The sequence below is a fragment of the Oncorhynchus nerka genome, linkage group LG9a (genome assembly GCF_034236695.1).
Source record: "Oncorhynchus nerka isolate Pitt River linkage group LG9a, Oner_Uvic_2.0, whole genome shotgun sequence".
Taxonomy (NCBI): domain Eukaryota; kingdom Metazoa; phylum Chordata; class Actinopteri; order Salmoniformes; family Salmonidae; genus Oncorhynchus; species Oncorhynchus nerka.
Genome location: NC_088404.1, coordinates 28,374,192 through 28,393,970, shown reverse-complemented (window position 1 = coordinate 28,393,970; position 19,779 = coordinate 28,374,192).

Genomic DNA, 19,779 nt, shown 5'->3' with positions numbered 1-19,779 from the left:
TTGTAAAATGAAGAAGAAAAGCATTGCAAGTTTGTAAAGTTAGTGTGGAACATTTTTTGTTATCAATCAATAATGAAAACTTAGATGTAAAACTACTGAAGATGGTAACTGTCTCTATAGCCACTCCTTTCTGTGATATCTTTAATCTGAGCCAAGTTTTTGTCCTCAGACCCAGAGATGCTATTTCTCTGTTAACAAATGAACAACAAACTTTCAGCATGCTTATAGAGAAGGGCACTCAACATGTACTGCACTGACACAAATGACTGATGTTGGTTGAAAGAATCTGCTAATAATACGATTTTGGGAGCTGTACTGTCAGATTTCAGTGCAGCCTTTAATGTTATTGACCATAACCTGTTGTTGAGAAAACGTATGTGTTATAGCTTTTCAACATCTGCGAGATCTTGGTTTCAGAGCTATCAATATAATAGAACTCTCAGGGTTTTCTTTAATGGAAGCTTCTCTAATGTCACACATGTAAAGTGTGGTGTACTGCAGGGCAGCTTTTTAGGCCCTCTACTATTTTCTATTTTTACCAATGACCTGGCATTAAACAAAGCATGTGTGTCCATGTATGCTGATGATTCAACCATACAGTGCATTTGGAAAGTATTCAGACCCCTTCTCTTTTTTTCACATTTATTCTGTAAAATTGATTAAAGTGGGCCTTCGTTGACAAACTGCACGATTTCCAGTATGGAGCAAAGTTCGAGGTGAGAACAGACATCAATCCACTGACATACACTACCGTTCAAATTTTTGTGGTCACCTAGACATTTCAAATCAAATCAAATGTATTTATATAGCCCTTCGTATATCAGCTGATATCTCAAAGTGCTGTACAGAAACCCAGCCTAAAACCCCAAACAGCAAGCAATGCAGGTGTAGAAGTACGGTGGCATTGAAAAACTCCCTAGAAAGGCCAAAACCTAGGAAGAAACCTAGAGAGGAACCAGGCTATGTGGGGTGACCAGTCCTCTTCTGGCTGTACCGGGTGGAGATTATAACAGAACATGGCCAAGATGTTCAAATGTTCATAAATGACCCGCATGGTCCAATAATAATAAGGCAGAACAGTTGAAACTGGAGCAGCAGCACGGCCAGGTGGACTGGGGACAGCAAGGAGTCATCATGTCAGGTAGTCCTGAGGCATGGTCCTAGGGCTCAGGTCCGCCGAGAGAGAGAAAGAAAGAGAGAATTAGAGAGAGCACACTTAAATTCACACAGGACACCGAATAGGACAGATATAACAAACTGACCCTAGCCCCCCGACACATAGACTACTGCAGCATAAATACTGAGCAAGAGGACAAGTATATTAGAGTGTTAGAGTGTCTAGTTTGAGAAACGGATGCCTCACAAGTCCTCAACTGGCAGCTTCATTAAATAGTAAATGTCCTTGTTTTCCATGAAAACCTGCATGAAATTAGTTCCAAAATAAATAGGAAATATGGCCAAGACTTTAACAAGGTTGGAAATAATTATTTTTAATAGAAATTTTAATTGTGGTCTTCAAACTTAGCTTTTGTCAAAGAATCATCCATTTGCAGCTATTTCAGCCTTGCAGACCTGTGTCATTCTGGTTGACAATTTGTTGAGGAAATCTGAAGAGATTTCCCCCCATGCTTCCTGAATCACCTCCCACAAGTTGGATTGGCTTGATGGGCACTACTTACATACCATACTGTCAAGCTGCTCCCACAACAGCTCAATAGGGTTGAGATCCGCTGACTGTGCTGGCCACTCCATTATAGACAGAAAACCAGCTGACTGCTTCTTCCCTAAATAGTTATTGCATAGTTTGGAGGGGTGCTTTGGGTCATTGTCCTGTTGTAGGAGGAAAATGGCTCCAATTAAGCACCGTCCACATGGTATGGCATGGCTTTGAAAAATTTAGTGATAGCCTTCCTTCTTCAAGATCCCTTTTACCCTGTACAAATCTCCCACTTTACCACCACCAAAACATCCCCACATTGCATCCACCATGTTTGACAGATGGCATCAAGCACTCCTCCAGCATCTTTTCATTTTTTCTGCGACTCACGAATGTTCTTCTTTGTGATCCGAACACCTCAAACTTTGATTCGTCTGTCAATAACACCTCTTTCCAATCTTCCTCTGTCCAGTGTCTGTCTTCTTTAGCTCATCGTAATCTTTTCTTTTTATTGGCCAGTCTGAGATATGGCTTTTTCTTTGCAACTCTGCCTAGAAGGCCAGCATCCCGGAGTCGCCTTTTCACTGTTGAAGTTGAGACTGGTGTTTGCGGGTACTATTTAATGAAGCTGCTAGTTGAGGACTGGTGAGGCATCCGTTTCTCAAACTAGACATTCTAACACTCTAATGTACTTGTCCTCTTGCTCAGTTGTGCACCGGGGCCTCCCACTCTTTTCTGGTTAGAGCCTGTTTGCGCTGTTCTGTGAAGGGAGTATTACACAAAGTTGCATGAAATCTTCAGTTCCCTGGCAATTTCTTGCCTTCAAGAATAGACTGACGAGTTTCAGAAGAAAGGTCTTTGTTTCTGGCCATTTTGAGCCTGTAATCGATCCCACAATGATGCTGATGTTCCAGATACTCAACTAGTCTAAAGAAGGCTCCAATTAAGCACCGTCCACAGGGTATGGCATGGCATTGCAATATGGAGTTATAGCCTTCCTTCTTCAAGTTTCCTTTTACCTAGTGCAAATCTCCCACTTCACCACCACCAAAGCAATTCCAAAATTAAATCTAAAATTGGCTTCCTATTTCGCAACAAAGCATCCTTCACTCATGCTGCCAAACATACCCTCATAGAACTGACTATCCTACCGATCCTCGACTTCAGCGATGTCATTTACAAAATAGCCTCCAACACTCTACTCAACAAATTGGATGCAGTCTATCACAGTGCCATCCGTTTTGTCACCAAAGCCCCATATACTACCCACCACTGTGACCTGTACGCTCTCGTTGGCTGGCCCTCGCTTCATACTCATCACCAAACCCACTGGCTCCAGGTCATCTACAAGTCTTTGCTAGGTAAAGCCCTGCCTTATCTCAGTTCACTAGTCACCAGTTCGCAGCACGCGCTCCAGCAGGTATATTTCACAGGTCACCCCAAAAGCCAATTCCTCCTTTGGCCACCTTTCCTTCCAGTTATCTGCTACCAATGACTGAAACGAACTGCAACAATCAATGAAGCTGGAGACTATTATCTCCCTCTCTAACTTCAAGCATCAGCTGTCAGAGCAGCTTACAGATCATTGTACCTGTACATTGCCCATCTGTAAATAGCCCATCCAACTACCTCATCCCCATACTGTAGTTATTTATTTTGCTCCTTTGCACCCCAGTATCTCTACTTGCACTTTCATGTTCTGCACATCTATCACTCCAGTGTTTAATTGCTATATCGTAATTACCTCACCATTTTATTGCCTTACCTCCCTTATCTTACCTCATTTGCACACACTGTATATATACATTTACATTACATTTAAGTAATTTAGCAGACGCTCTTATCCAGAGCGACTTACAAATTGGTGCTTTCACCTTATGACATCCAATGGAACAGCCACTTTACAATAGTGCATCTAGGTCTTTTAAGGGGGGTGAGAAGGATTACTTTATCCTATCCTAGGTATTCCTTAAAGAGGTGGGGTTTCAGGTGTCTCCGGAAGGTGGTGATTGACTCCGCTGTCCTGGCGTCGTGAGGGAGTTTGTTCCACCATTGGGGGGCCAGAGCAGCGAACAGTTTTGACTGGGCTGAGCGGGAACTGTACTTCCTCAGTGGTAGGGAGGCGAGCAGGCCAGAGGTGGATGAACGCAGTGCCCTTGTTTGGGTGTAGGGCCTGATCAGAGCCTGGAGGTACTGAGGTGCCGTTCCCCTCACAGCTCCGTAGGCAAGCACCATGGTCTTGTAGCGGATGCGAGCTTCAACTGGAAGCCAGTGGAGAGAGCGGAGGAGCGGGGTGACGTGAGAGAACTTGGGAAGGTTGAACACCAGACGGGCTGCGGCGTTCTGGATGAGTTGTAGGGGTTTAATGGCACAGGCAGGGAGCCCAGCCAACAGCGAGTTGCAGTAATCCAGACGGGAGATGACAAGTGCCTGGATTAGGACCTGCGCCGCTTCCTGTGTGAGGCAGGGTCGTACTCTGCGGATGTTGTAGAGCATGAACCTACAGGAACGGGCCACCGCCTTGATGTTATTTGAGAACGACAGGGTGTTGTCCAGGATCACGCCAAGGTTCTTAGCGCTCTGGGACGAGGACACAATGGAGTTGTCAACCGTGATGGCGAGATCATGGAACGGGCAGTCCTTCCCGGGAGGAAGAGCAGCTCCGTCTTGCCGAGGTTCAGCTTGAGGTGATGATCCGTCATCCACACTGATATGTCTGCCAGACATGCAGAGATGCGATTCGCCACCTGGTCGTCAGAAGGGGGAAAGGAGAAGATTAATTGTGTGTCGTCTGCATAGCAATGATAGGAGAGACCATGTGAGGTTATGACAGAGCCAAGTGACTTGGTGTATAGCGAGAATAGGAGAGGGCCTAGAACAGAGCCCTGGGGGACACCAGTGGTGAGAGCACGTGGTGAGGAGACGGATTCTCGCCACGCCACCTGGTAGGAGCGACCTGTCAGGTAGGACGCAATCCAAGCGTGGGCCGCGCCGGAGATGCCCAACTCGGAGAGGGTGGAGAGGAGGATCTGATGGTTCACAGTATCGAAGGCAGCCGATAGGTCTAGAAGGATGAGAGCAGAGGAGAGAGAGTTAGCTTTAGCAGTGCGGAGCGCCTCCGTGATACAGAGAAGAGCAGTCTCAGTTGAATGACTAGTCTTGAAACCTGACTGATTTGGATCAAGAAGGTCATTCTGAGAGAGATAGCGGGAGAGCTGGCCAAGGACGGCACGTTCAAGAGTTTTGGAGAGAAAAGAAAGAAGGGATACTGGTCTGTAGTTGTTGACATCGGAGGGATCGAGTGTAGGTTTTTTCAGAAGGGGTGCAACTCTCGCTCTCTTGAAGACGGGAGGGACGTAGCCAGCGGTCAGGGATGAGTTGATGAGCGAGGTGAGGTAAGGGAGAAGGTCACCGGAGATGGTCTGGAGAAGAGAGGAGGGGATAGGGTCAAGCGGGCAGGTTGTTGGGCGGCCGGCCGTCACAAGACGCGAGATGTCATCTGGAGAGAGAGGGAGAAAGAGGTCAGAGCACAGGGTAGGGCAGTGTGAGCAGAACCAGCGGTGTCGTTTGACTTAGCAAACGAGGATCGGATGTCGTCGACCTTCTTTTCAAAATGGTTGACGAAGTCATCTGCAGAGAGGGAGGAGGGGGGAGGATTCAAGAGGGAGGAGAAGGTGGCAAAGAGCTTCCTAGGGTTAGAGGCAGATGCTTGGAATTTAGAGTGGTAGAAAGTGGCTTTAGCAGCAGAGACAGAGGAGGAAAATGTAGAGAGGAGGGAGTGAAAGGATGCCAGGTCCGCAGGGAGGCGAGTTTTCCTCCATTTCCGCTCGGCTGCCCGGAGCCCTGTTCTGTGAGCTCGCAATGAGTCGTCGAGCCACGGAGCGGGAGGGGAGGACCGAGCCGGCCTGGAGGATAGGGGACATAGAGAGTCAAAGGATGCAGAAAGGGAGGAGAGGAGGGTTGAGGAGGCAGAATCAGGAGATAGGTTGGAGAAGGTTTGAGCAGAGGGAAGAGATGATAGGATGGAAGAGGAGAGAGTAGCGGGGAGAGAGAGCGAAGGTTGGGACGGCGCGATACCATCCGAGTAGGGGCAGTGTGGGAAGTGTTGGATGAGAGCGAGAGGGAAAAGGATACAAGGTAGTGGTCGGAGACTTGGAGGGGAGTTGCAATGAGGTTAGTGGAGGAACAGCATCTAGTAAAGATGAGGTCGAGCGTATTGCCTGCCTTGTGAGTAGGGGGGAAGGTGAGAGGGTGAGGTCAAAAGAGGAGAGGAGTGGAAAGAAGGATGCAGAGAGGAATGAGTCAAAGGTAGACGTGGGGAGGTTAAAGTCGCCCAGAACTGTGAGAGGTGAGCCGTCCTCAGGAAAGGAGCTTATCAAGGCATCAAGCTCATTGATGAACTCTCCGAGGGAACCTGGAGGGCGATAAATGATAAGGATGTTAAGCTTGAAAGGGCTGGTAACTGTGACAGCATGGAATTCAAAGGAGGCGATAGACAGATGGGTAAGGGGAGAAAGAGAGAATGACCACTTGGGAGAGATGAGGATCCCGGTGCCACCACCCCGCTGACCAGAAGCTCTCGGGGTGTGCGAGAGCACGTGGGCGGACGAAGAGAGAGCAGTAGGAGTAGCGGTGTTGTCTGTGGTGATCCATGTTTCCGTCAGAGCCAAGAAGTCGAGGGACTGGAGGGAGGCATAGGCTGAGATGAACTCTGCCTTGTTGGCCGCAGATCGGCAGTTCCAGAGGCTACCGGAGACCTGGAACTCCACGTGGGTCGTGCGCGCTGGGACCACCAGATTAGGGTGGCCGCGGCCATGCGGTGTGGAGCGTTTGTATGGTCTGTGCAGAGAGGAGAGAACAGAGATAGACAGACACATAGTTGACAGGCTAGAGAAGAGGCTACGCTAATGCAGAGGAGATTGGAATGACAAGTGGACTACACGTCTCGAATGTTCAGAAAGTTAAGCTTACGTAGCAAGAATCTAATTGACTAAAATGATTAAAATGATACAGTACTGCTGGGGTAGGCTAGCTGCGTTGTTGACACTACCCTAATCAAGTCGTACCGTAATATACTTTTTTTCTACTGTATTATTGACTGTATGTTTGTTTATTCCATGTGTAACTCTGTGTTGTTGTATGTGTGGAACTGCTTTGCTTTATCTTGGCCAGGTTGCAGTTGTAAATGAGAACCTGTTCTCAACTAGCCTACCTGGTTAAATAAAGGTGAAATAAAAAAAGGCCAGTTTTTATTGGTTCTTTAATCAGCACAACAGTTTTCTGTGCTAACATATTTACAAAAAGGTTTTCTAATGATCAATTAGCTGTAAAATCACAAAAGCAGGATTAGAAATAAAATGAATCACTAACCTCTTGAAAATCTTCATCAGATGACAGTCATATGACATGTTACACAGTACATTTATGTTTTGTTCGATAATATGCATTTTTATATCCACAAATCTCGGTTTACATTGACGCCATGTTCAGAAATTCCTCCAAAATATCCGGAGGAATTATAGAAAGCTACGCCAGATAACAAAAATACTCACCATAAACTTTGACTAAAGATACATGTTCTACATATAATTAAAGATACACTGGTTCTTAATGCAACCACTGTGTCAGATTTTTTAAAAACGTTATGGAAAAAGCCTAACATTGCAATAATCTGAGACGGCGCTCAAACGTAACCGCCATGTTGGAGTCAACAGAAATACGAAATTACAACATAAATATTCCCTTACCTTTGATGATCTTTCATCAGAATGTAGTGCAAGGAGTCCTAATTCCACAATAAATCGTTGTTTTGTTCCATAATGTCCAATACTAGTGTCCAAGTAGCTGCATTTGCTATCACTTTCAGCTCACGTGCCCAAAAACTGACTGCTGGTCCAAGATAATTTGCACGTAAACTTCCAAAAGATATATTCCAGGTCGAATAAACTGGTCAAACTAAGTAGAGAATCAATCTTCAGGATGTTATTATCATATACATCCAATAACGTTCCAACCAGATCATACGTTTTCATCTGGGGCCGAATGGAACAGCCGTAGCACCCACAGAGAAATGTGCCACAGCAAAATGGCGTTCTGTTGCGACACTGACTATTTTCCCTCCCATTAGGTCAAAGTTCACAGCAAATGCTCAATTACACTTTCTACTGAATGAGGACATCTAGTGGAAGGCGTAGGAAGTGCTTCCAGATCCATATCTTGTTGGGAAAGGAGGGGGCGATTTAACATTTTTATTTTTATTTTATTTAACTAGGCAAGTCAGTTAAGAACAAATTCTTATTTTCAATGATGGCCTAGGAACAGTGGGTTAACTGCCTGTTCAGGGGCAGAACGACAACCTTCCGGTTACTAGTCCAACGCTCTAACCACTAGGCTACCCTGCCGCCCCAGGTGATGTCAAAGTTGCCCCAACTTTCAGAATTTCACTCCTTGTTTGGAAGATTGCCTGCCCTATGAGTTCTGTTATACTCACAGACATAATTCGAACAGTTTTAGAAACTGCAGAGTGTTTTCTATCCAACAGTAATAATAATATGCATATATTAGCAATCTAGGACAGAGTTCAATGCAGTTCACTATGGGCACGCAATTCATCCAAAGTGAAAATACTATCCCCTATCCTCAACAAGTTAAACGGATTAGCTAACACAACGTGACATTGGAACACAGGAGTGATGGTTGCTGATAATGGGCATCTGTACACATATGTAGATATTACATTAAAAAACATGTTGTTTCCAGCTACAATAGTAATTTACAACATTAACAATGGCTACACTGTATTTCTGATCAATTTAATGTTATATTAATGGACAAAATTTCATTTTCTTTCAAAAACAAGGACTTTTCTAAGTGACCCCAAACTTTTGAATGGTAGTGTATGTCTTGACCTCAGCAAAAATGGATGCTACTGCTCATCGTTGGCTTGCTGCGTTATCTACCTATGAATTTAGTCTTAAGTACAGGCCGGGAAAACATAACAACGATGCCGACTCCCTATCCCGTCGTCCACATGAGTAATCTGAAATGAAATCAGATCGGAGAAACATTCCCACTCCAGGCATGAGAGCCATATGCCAGATGTCCACTGTGAGCAGACCGATTCATAGATTATCTCAAGAGTGATTGACCAATTGGCTGCTTCATACCGTTCGTCAAGCATACTGCAACCTGACTACGTTGAGTGCTCATCAGCTTCCAAGGTTGAGTACATCTGAGCTGTCAGCTGCTCAACAAGAAGTTCTTTGCACTGGTGAGGTGTGGTCTGCTCTAGCGATGGGTGATGTCACAAGAGTAATGAAGACGGGACATCCAGCAATCTCTCTCCTCCTGAGAGAATGGGAGAAATTGAAGATGGAGTGCAATAACACGATTTCCAATCCTCCGCATAGACCTCATCACACTCCGCTACTTCTGCCAGAGATGTTTAGAAAAGTGTTGTTGAAGTAACTACACAATGACTCAGGTCATCTGGGATTAAACAAGATTTAAGGACTAGTAAGAGACGGTTTCTACTGGCCACGTATGAAACTGGAGGTCAAAGACTACTGCAAGTCCTGTGCTCGCTGTATCCAGAGAAAGACTCTACCCAAGAGAGTTGCTCCTTAGTCTCATACATAGTGATGGACCCTTGGATCTTGTCTGCATGGATTTCCTGTCCATTGAACCAGATTCCAGTAACACAGCGATTGTCCTGGTCTTTACAGATCACTATACCAGATATGATCAATCCTTTCCTACTAATGATCAGAAAGCATCCACGGTTGCAAAAGTGTTTTGGGAAAAGTACTTAATCCGTTACAGCCTACCCCAAAGCATGAACAGTCATCAGTGCTTAGAGTCGAGAAGTCAAGAACAACGCCATACCATCCTAAGAGAGATCCACAACCTGCAAGATTTAATAGAACGTTTTTGAACATGCATGGAACACTGGATCCAAGGACAAAGAGCAAATGGAGCCAGCATATTGGACATTGTGTACATTCACACAGAAGGAAGCACTCAGAAGGAAAATAGACTCAGAAGGAAGCAACCATATACTCTCCGTACTTTCTCATGTTTGGCTGTAAAGCAAGGTTACCTATAGACTTGATCTTTGGAGTCTCAAGTGATGGAGCATCAGAGAAGACTTACCTGAAGTCGGTGTCAGACATGAGGAAAGAGTTGCAAACTGCATACAAACTCGCAGAGATCACTTCTGACAAACAGAACAAAGGAAACAAAGATATGATCAGAAGAATAAATTACACTTTGCAACAATGTAAAGTAGTGAGTGTACAGCTTGTATAACAGTGTGAATTTCCCAGATGCTAATATATGCATGTTATTGTATTGGATAGAAAACACTCTGAAGTTTCTAAAACTGTTTGAATGATGTCTGTGAGTATCACAGAACTCATATGGCAGGTAAAAACCTGAGACAAAATCCAACCAGGAAGTGGGAAATCTGAGGTAGGTAGTTTTTCAACTCAACCCCCATTGAAGATATAGGGTGAAATTAGTTATGTTTCATTTCCCAAGGCTTCCACTAGATTGATTCCATACTTAATTTGGCATGTTTCTACGGGCTGTAACGGAACTTTTTGAACTTTTCGACCTGAACGCGCTTTTGGATTTGTTTACCAAACGCCCTAACAAAAGAAGATATTTGGACATAACTGATGGACATTATCGAACAAATCAAAATTTAGCATGGAACTGGGATTCCTGGGAGTGCATTCTGATGAAGATTATCAAAGGTAAGTGAATATTTAAAATGCTATTTGTGAGTGATGTTGACTACCCAATATGGCGGGTATCTTTTTGGCTGCTTTATTGTCTAAAGGCTGTACTCAGATTATTGCATGGTTTGCTTTCTCCATAAAGTTTTTTTGAAATCTGACACGGTGGTTGCATTAAGAAGAAGTTTATCTAAAGTTCCATGTATAATAGTCGTATCTTTATCAATGTTTATTATGAGTATTTCTGTAAATTGATGTGGCTCTCTTCACAATCACCGCATGTTTTAGAACTACTGAACGTAACGCGCCAATGTAAACTCAGATTTTTTTATATAAATATGAACTTCATCAAACATGAATCCTATGAGTGTCATCTGATGAAGATCATCAAAGGTTAGTGATTCATTTTCTCTCTTTTTCTGCTTTTTGTGACTCCTCCTTGGCTGGAAAAATGGCAGTGTTTTGGTGGTGACCTAACATAATCGTTTGTAGTGCTTTCGCTGTAAATCCTTTTTGAAATCAGACACTATGGATGGATTAACGAGAATTGTATCTTTAAAATGGTGTAAAATACTTGTATGCTTGAGGAATTTTAATTATGAGATTTTGTTGTTTTGAAATTGGCGCCCTGCACTTTCACTGGGTGTTGCGGGAGGGTTCCGCTAGACAGGTTAACGAAGGTTCCAGATGCTTCGGGATCTAGCTTGGATTCATCGGATCGGGAGCTGAAGAGGACAGTTTGGTCTGAGGGAATTTGAGGACTTCGTTGACGCTGGACATCGGTTTTCGGATGCATGCAGGGCACTTTCTGCCAATTGGATTATAAATAGATATCGGCCTTGGAACTGTTGGCTTCATTTAGTTTCTACTAAACCGCGAATAACTGTTTCTTTAGCTTAACGTTGTTTTTTTTAGCTCCAACAGTGCCAAATAACATTTTCAGTTTAGCACCCGGGTTTAGGTTTAGGCTGTCTTAAAATTGTATTGTGTCATGTGTATTGCAGGTTGTATACAATTGTATCATTCATCATTCATTCATCATTATTTTCTACATAAACATTCTATCTGTAGGTAAGAACCCTGGTCTCTCTGTTTTTTCCCTAGTGAGTTAAATCATACCAGGTTTATTATATGCTGAGTGTCCATTTCACCATACTTACTGAGTTGATTTATCTGAGTCTGCGGTGAGATGGTTACAACTAACAACAGAAAACAGTCACACGTCAGGTAGGAAAATTCAAAGAAGCAGTACATGCATAGAATAGGCCATGTTTTGTTGTGTTTTCTAGTAGTTATTCTAAGGCTCACTGTTTCAGTTGCAAAAAGTAAACTGCATTAAACTGAAAGAAGGGACTCCTGAATAAACAGCAATGAAAGGATGGCAGTACAATATGCAAATGCTAGCTAATACTGAAGTTGTGTGCATGTTCATGGAGCCATGTCCTACCCTACAAGGATATTTATTTTAGCAGAGTAACCAGATTAGACCAGAGCGTATCTGAAATTAAAGCTTCAATATTGAATGTGTCCAGGCCGTACAGCTTTTGACTGTGGAAGAAGGTAGTGTTTATTTTAAGTGCATCACTATGATTGCTGGCTGGTGGCAGCACCATCCAGTGTTCCTGTGCCTCTCTCTCTCTCTGTGCAACCTCTCCTAGAATTGAGCAAAGCTGTTTTCAGGTACCGTTAGGGTCCCTTGTGTTGCATGTTCTAGGACACGTTCTGCACCTTTCACATTCAGTCGGTGTGGTGCCTAAAGCATTAACAACCTCATAAGAATACCCTGTACCACAATGATTAAGCACATTGATTTTCCTGTAATTGCTATGCTTCACACTATTTTGGGGGCGGCGGATAGCAAGAACATTGGTTATTTAAGGAATAATGGCTAAGCGCTATTTACATTACTCTGTTTGTAAAAGAAAGGGTAATTAGGTGAGAGTGCGAGGTATGAGCCGCTGCATCTGGCCCCCAAAGAGAGGCTCTGTGTGTGTGATTAGCTGCCAAGAACACCCCCAGATGGCACCTATTACCTGAGCGCATTAATTAAAGATCCAAGCAAGCCCCCTGCTTTAGAGTCATGCAGGGGGATGAGGACACTAGCTGATGGCTGGCTGCCGGGCTCTTCCTCACTCTAAGCCGGGCCAGCTGCATTGTAGCATCGGAAGCCTCTCAGCTGCATCGGGTGTGCGCCACGTGCCTGTTGTCGTGACTGGCGAGGGTCAACAAAAAGACAATTAGAGCAAGTACTGATCAACAATTGGAGTCACACTCACACGTTAGGAATAAGCACTTTCCGTTAGTAGTGCTATAGAGAGCATTGTAATGGAGTTTTTTTCCCCACAGGCACAGGCGAACAGTGGAGAGGGGTAGCAGTCGTGGTGCAGTGAAGAGTCAGACAGCCGTTGGTTGAGAGGTTCCCGTAAAACGGAGTGTCCAAGGTAAGTGTCCATTTCCTATAGTTCTGGGCCGTCTTTAGCATTTGGTTTGAGGAGGGAGGAGGCGATAGGGATTGGCAACAGCGGTCACAATTTCACTTTTCTCCATGCCAATCTGTGGAATCACAGCATACCATGCAAAGGAAGGAAATAGTCCATGCAATTAAATTACATTTCAAGATTTAAGAAGTTAAAAGTGAAAGGCAATCGTTGTAAGTAACACACAGCATACAGGATTACAAGGCACTCATAAGGGCATAATCGCGAATAATAAGACACGTGACTGGAACGAATTGCAAAAATTGCTGAAGTTGGAGACTTTTATCTCCCTCACCAACTTCAAACATCTGCTATCTGAGCAGCTAACCGATCGCTGCAGCTGTACATAGTCTATCGGTAAATAGCCCACCCATTTTCACCTACCTCATCCCCATACTGTTTTTATTTATTTACTTCTCTGCTCTTTTGCACACCAATATCTCTACCTGTACATGACCATCTGATCATTTATCACTCCAGTGTTAATCTGCAAAAGTGTAATTATTCGCCTACCTCCTCATGCCTTTTGCACACAATGTATATAGACTCTCTTTTTTTTCTACTGTGTTATTGACTTGTTAATTGTTTACTCCATGTGTAACTCTGTGTTGTCTGTTCACACTGCTATGCTTTATCTTGGCCAGGTCGCAGTTGCAAATGAGAACTTGTTCTCAACTAGCCTACCTGGTTAAATAAAGGTGAAAAATAAAAAATAAAAATAAAATGTTGATACGTAAGATTATAAACATGATAATATAAATACAATGTCAATCTCTAGTTTAGTAAGAGTCAGTGTCATTTGTGACAATGTCACGACTTCTGCCGAGGTCGGTCCCTCTCCTTGTTTGGGCGGCGGTCGGCAGTCAACGTCACCGGCCTTCTAGCCATCCCCGATCCACTTTTCATTTTCCATTTGTTTTGTCTTTGTCTTACACACCTGGTTTCAATTCCCCAATTACTTGTTCATTATTTAACCTCTTGAAGCTAGGGGGCACTATTTTTATTTTTGGAAAAATAAGATTCACAAAGTAAACTGCCTATTTCTCAGCACCAGATGCTAGAATATGCATGTAATTGACAGCTTAGGATAGAAAACACTCTGAAGTTTCCAAAACTGTAAAAATATTGTCTGTGACATTAACAGAACTGATATTGCAGGTGAAAACCTGAGAAAAATCTAATCAGGAAGTGACTCTAATTTTGAAACCCCTGTTTTCTATGCATCCCTATTGCCCATTGAAAGGGACATCAACCAGATTCCTTTTTCTGTGGCTTCCCTAAGGTGTCTACAGCCTTTAGACGTAGTTTCAGGCCTTTATTTTGAAGAATGAGCGTAAACGTCCACATTGCGTAAGTGGTCAGTTGTTGGCTCTCAGTGTGATTTTTGCGCTAAACAGAGAGGTAGCTATTTTTCCTCCAGGTCCTAGTGAAAAGCCAACTGTCCCGGTTGATATATTATCGAATAGATATTTGAAAAACACCTTGAGGATTGAATTTAAAAACATTTTCCATGTTTCTGTCAATATTATGGATATAATTTGGAATTTTTGTCTGCGTTGTCGTGACCGCTATTTCCGGTGGATGCCTAAGCTTAACCTGTTGCGACGAGCAATCCCGTATCCGGGATCCTATTTATAGCCTCAAGCTCATTACCATAACGCAATGTTAACTATTCATGAAAATCGCAAATGAAATGAAATAAATCTATTTGCTCTCAAGCTTAGCCTTTTGTTAACAACACTGTCATCTCAGATTTTCAAAATATGCTTTTGAACCATAGCTAAACAAGCATTTGTATAAGAGTATTGATGGCCTAGCATAGCATTAAGCCTAGCATTCAGCATGCAACATTTTCACAAAAACAAGAAAAGCATTCAAATAAAATCATTTACCTTTGAAGAACTTCGGATGTTTTCAATGAGGAGACTCTAAGTTAGATAGCAAATGTTCCGTTTTAATAATCACAAAAAGATTATTTATGTAGGACAAATCGCTCAGTTTTGTTCATCGCGTTTGGGTAAGAAAAAACCCGAAAATTAAGTCATTACAACGCAAACTTTTTTCCAAATTACCTCAATAATATCGAAAGAAACATGGCAAACGTTATTTAGAATCAATCCTCAAGATGTTTTTCACATATCTATCGATGATAAATCATTCGTGGCAGTTGACTTTCTCCTCTGAAGAAAATGGAACGCGCATGGACCTGGAGATTACGCAATAATTTCGACGGAGGACACCGGGCGGACACCTGGTAAATGTAGTCTCTTATGGTCAATCTTCCAATGATATGCCTACAAATACGTCACAATGCTGCAGACACCTTGGGGAAACGACAGAAAGTGCAGGCTCATTCCTGGCGCATTCACAGCCATATAAGAAGACATTGGAACACAGGGCATTCAAAATCTGGACCATTTCCTGTATGACATTTCATCTTGGTTTCGCCTGTAGCATTAGTTCTAGGGCACTCATAGATAATATCTTTGCAGTTTTGGAAACGTCAGAGTTTTTTCTTTCCAAAGCTGTCAATTACATGCATGGTCGAGCATCTTTTCATGACAAAATATATTGTTTAAAACGGGAACGTTTTTTTATCCAAAAATTAAAAGAGCGCCCCTTATCTCGAAGAAGTTAACGCATCAAACTAACGGAGGTATTTGGATATAAAAAATATCTTTATGGAACAAGAGGAACATTTGCTGTCTAACTGGGAGTCTCGTGAGTGAAAACATCTGATGCTCATCAAAGGTAAACGATTAATTTGAATGCTTTTCTGATTTTCGTGACCAAGTTTCCTGCCGCTAGGTGTACAAAATGTTTTGTTAGTATATCCAAGAGGTTAACCCTCTGTTCCCCCAAGGTTGTTTGTTAGTGATTGTTTGTTTTGTAATACGGCCCGTTATTGTGGGCTCAAATTGTTTGTGGAATCTTGAGTAAATACGTTTATTACGCATATCTGCTGTCCTGCGCCTGACTCCTCTACACCAGCTACACACAGGCTTTATTACAGAATCACTCACCCAACTAATGGAGTCAGCAGGAGCAGACGCCCTCCCTGTGGCGGTAGAGGAGCGCGTCCAGCAGCATGCGACCATGTTGCAACGTCTGGGCACCGCCATGGATCGCATGCTGCAGACGATGGATCGTTGGGAGAGAGGAGGAGATCTTCCAGCGCCTCCACCAGCCCCACTACAGTAGGCCCCACTGTCCACCCTCCTTCACCGGGTCCCAGAGGGATTCGACTCGCGCTCCCAAGGGAGTATGACGGGAAGACTGCCGGTGTCCAGGGGTTCCTACTCCAGCTGGAACTTTACCTGGCGACCGTCCACCCGGCTCCTTCGGGACGTGAGAGTGTGTCCGCCCTCATCTCCTGCCTCTCAGGCAAAGCCCTGGAGTGGTCCAACACCGTATGGAGTGAGGGAGACGCGGCGTTGGACCATTATGCAGAGAACGTCTGTCCACCTGAGGAAGGGGACGAAGGAGCGTGCAGGATTTCGCTTTGGACTTCTGGACCCTGGCCGCCAGCGCGGGATGGAACAATGGGGCCCTGATCGATCACTACCGGTGAAGTCTGCGCGAGGATGTTCGTCAGGAGTTGGCCTTCCGAGACACCACCCTCACGTTGGACCAGCTGGTGGACCTGTCTATCCGGCTGGAGAACCTGCTGTCTACCCGCTGACGTCCGGATCGGGGCCTGTTAGTTCCATCCCCCAGCACCTCCACTCCGACGCCAATGGAGCTGTCAGGTGCTGCACTTAGGGTGACCGGAGCAGGGGCCATTCCCTGCACATTCTGTGGCCACAGAGGGCACACTGCTGGTTGGTGCTGGGGGTATTCCTCAGGGAGTCGAGGCAGTAGGCAGGGCATTATCTCACCCAGAGCTCCCTGTTGCTCACATGTATGCGTTTATTACATTTCCTGAATTTTCCCTGCATTCCCAGCATAAGGCGCTCTTAGATTTAGATGCAGCTGGGAATTTTATTGACCGTTCATTTGCCCATAGTTTAGGGATCCCCCTTGTTGCTGTGGATCTGCCCTTCCCTGTGCAAAAATCGCGCAACATTTCAGCTCCCTGCTACTCATGCCAGGAATATAGTATATGCATATGATTAGTATGTGTGGATAGAAAACACTCAGACGTTTCTAAAACTGGTTAAATCACGGCTGTCACTATAACAGAACGTGCGTTTCATCGAAAAGCGCAGGAAAATCTGATCACTGAAAATTGGAAAATATATCAATGCGCCACTTGTATGTATTGTCTATGGGAAAGCAAATTAACTGGAGCCGAGATTGCAATTCCTACAGCTTCCACAAGATGTCACCAGTCTTGTCATTTGCCTGGGCTTTGTTTCTTGGTCAAACGAACAAGAGACAGCCCATTTCTTCCGGTCTCCGACCGGATATTTTGGTTGAGATTTACCCTGACATTATTTCAAGACGTACAGCTATAGAATATACATCGCCTCGTGATCAATTTGATCGATTATTAACGTTTAGTAATACCTAAAGTTGCATTACAAAAGTATTTCGAAGTGTTTTGTGAAAGTTTATCGTCGACTTTTTTAATTTAAAAAAATGACGTTGCGTTATAAAACGCTGTTTTTTTCCTTGATCACACAGTCTTCATAGATCGATATCTAGGCTATATATGGACCGATTTAATCGAAAAAAGACCCAATAGTGATGTTTATGGGACATCTAGGAGTGCCAACAAAGAAGATTGTCAAAGGTAATGAATGTTTTATATTTTATTTGTGCGTTTTGTGTAGCGCCGACTATGCTAATTATTTTGTTTACGTCCCCTGCGGGTCTTTTGGGGTGTTGCATGCTATCAGGTAATAGCTTCTCATGCTTTCGCCGAAAAGCATTTTAAAAATCTGACTTGTTGGCTGGATTCACAACGAGTGTAGCTTTAATTCAGTACCCTGCATGTGTGTTTTAATGAACGTTTGAGTTTTAACGAGTGCTATTAGCATTTAGCATAGCGTATTTGCATTTCCAGATGTCTAGATGGGACGCCTGCGTGTCGGGGGGACGCAAGAGGTTAAGCAAGGTGTTTGCAAATGTAACATCAGTAGGGTAGAGAGAGGAAAAAGGGGTAAAGAGGTACTTATGACTGTCATAAACCTACCCCCAGGCCAACGTCATGACAGTCCCGCCATGTTGGGTTCAATCTTGCGATTAACCTGCATGTTGCAAACCAACATAAAAATGAAGGTGGGTTGTCCTGGTTGTGGACCATCGTTGGGGTCCCCATCTGGTGGTCGACCCGGGTAGGGTTTCTGTGAATGAAGTCCGCTCCATGGCTGGACAGCAGATGTCCAGTTGGTGATCGCTGTTGCAGTCCCCCCTCTGGTGGTCGACCCGGGTAGGGTGTCTGCAAATGAAGAAGTCCGCTCCATGGCTGGGCAGCGGATGTCCGGATTGGGATCGCCGTTCCGGACCCGTCGTATGTTCGTCCAGACTGGAAGATCTGGGCAGTAACTTAGGCAGATGTTAACAACGCACACACACTCATGAAATATATCATTACATGTCCTCCCAAATGAGCGGCGTTGTGGCACTAAATGATGGTTGTATGGGGAAGTTGTTTATGGCTCTATCACTTTCTACATGCTGAAGAAAATGAAACAAAATGAATGAAAGCATAAACAAAACAAAATATAGTTATGCCCCCTTAATCATCTAATTGGACTGTATTCTATCGACATCCATGGTCTTGGCAAAATGACCCTATCATGGCATTGTCTAATGTCATATCTAGGGCTTTCCTAATTTGCAGGGTGTTGCTTAGGGTACTATCCTAAGTTGATAACTATATGATAAGTCTACAGCTGTAAGGCACTTGTTTTGGGCAGTCTACAGGGGTGACTTATGGACTTCTGGGAAGAAAACTGGTGAGTGCTGTAGCTGTAGAGTTAAAGGCCTCAAAATAAATGTTCAACTTTACTAAGGCTGGTATTTTACTCGGACCCTTAAGTGATCCTAGCATAAATCCTAATTGGATGTTCCGTTGTGCATGTGCATTTATGCTTACGCAAGCACATGCAAAGGGAAGGAAACCAAGTATCCTGGTAGATTATAACTTGTTCAGAATGAGTCTGACGTAGTCAGGTCATTTTCAGGTCAATGCCTGGAGGTCAGTCAGAATTGGTGTCGAGGGAGTCTGTAGTGGTTTTACTACCGGTCACTGTCTTCCACTATTGTAGTGGCGGTAAGTATGAAGAAGTATACTTCACAGCTATGTTATCCACAGAGGAGCTAACCTCATGACGGAAGTACTCTAAGTATTAGACCAGTCGTACGTGGTGTGATCGATATCAATAGCAATTTAACTTGTGAGGTTACTAATGTGTTGCTGGACTGACTGTGGTATTGGTACTGGTACTCAAGGGGTCCAGTTGTCCTACCGATTTATTCTGAAATGTTATCCTACAGTAATACATGATTAGAGCATTTTACTAGTTGTCTTGTAGTGACTACTACACACGGCAAGGAATGATTATTGTTGCCATTTGATGTGGAGTTGGACAAGTCCACTGGACTTCCTTTACGACCAGTGTGGTACACCTCAGTAATATCTTAGATGTGTTCTAAGATAATCCCCGTCTAGGGGCCTGTCTGCTCCTCACTGTTCTTAAAGGGGAGTTTACATTTACATTTAAGTCATTTAGCAGACGCTCTTATCCAAATTGGTGCATTCACCTTATGACATCCAGTGGAGCAGCCACTTTACAATAGTGCATCTAAATCTTTTAAGAGAGGGGGGTGAGAAGGATTACTTTATCCTATCCTAGGTATTCCTTAAAGAGGTGGGGTTTCAGGTGTCTCCGGAAGGTGGTGATTGACTCCGCTGTCCTGGAGTCAATCACCACCTTCCGGAGACACCTGAAACCCCACC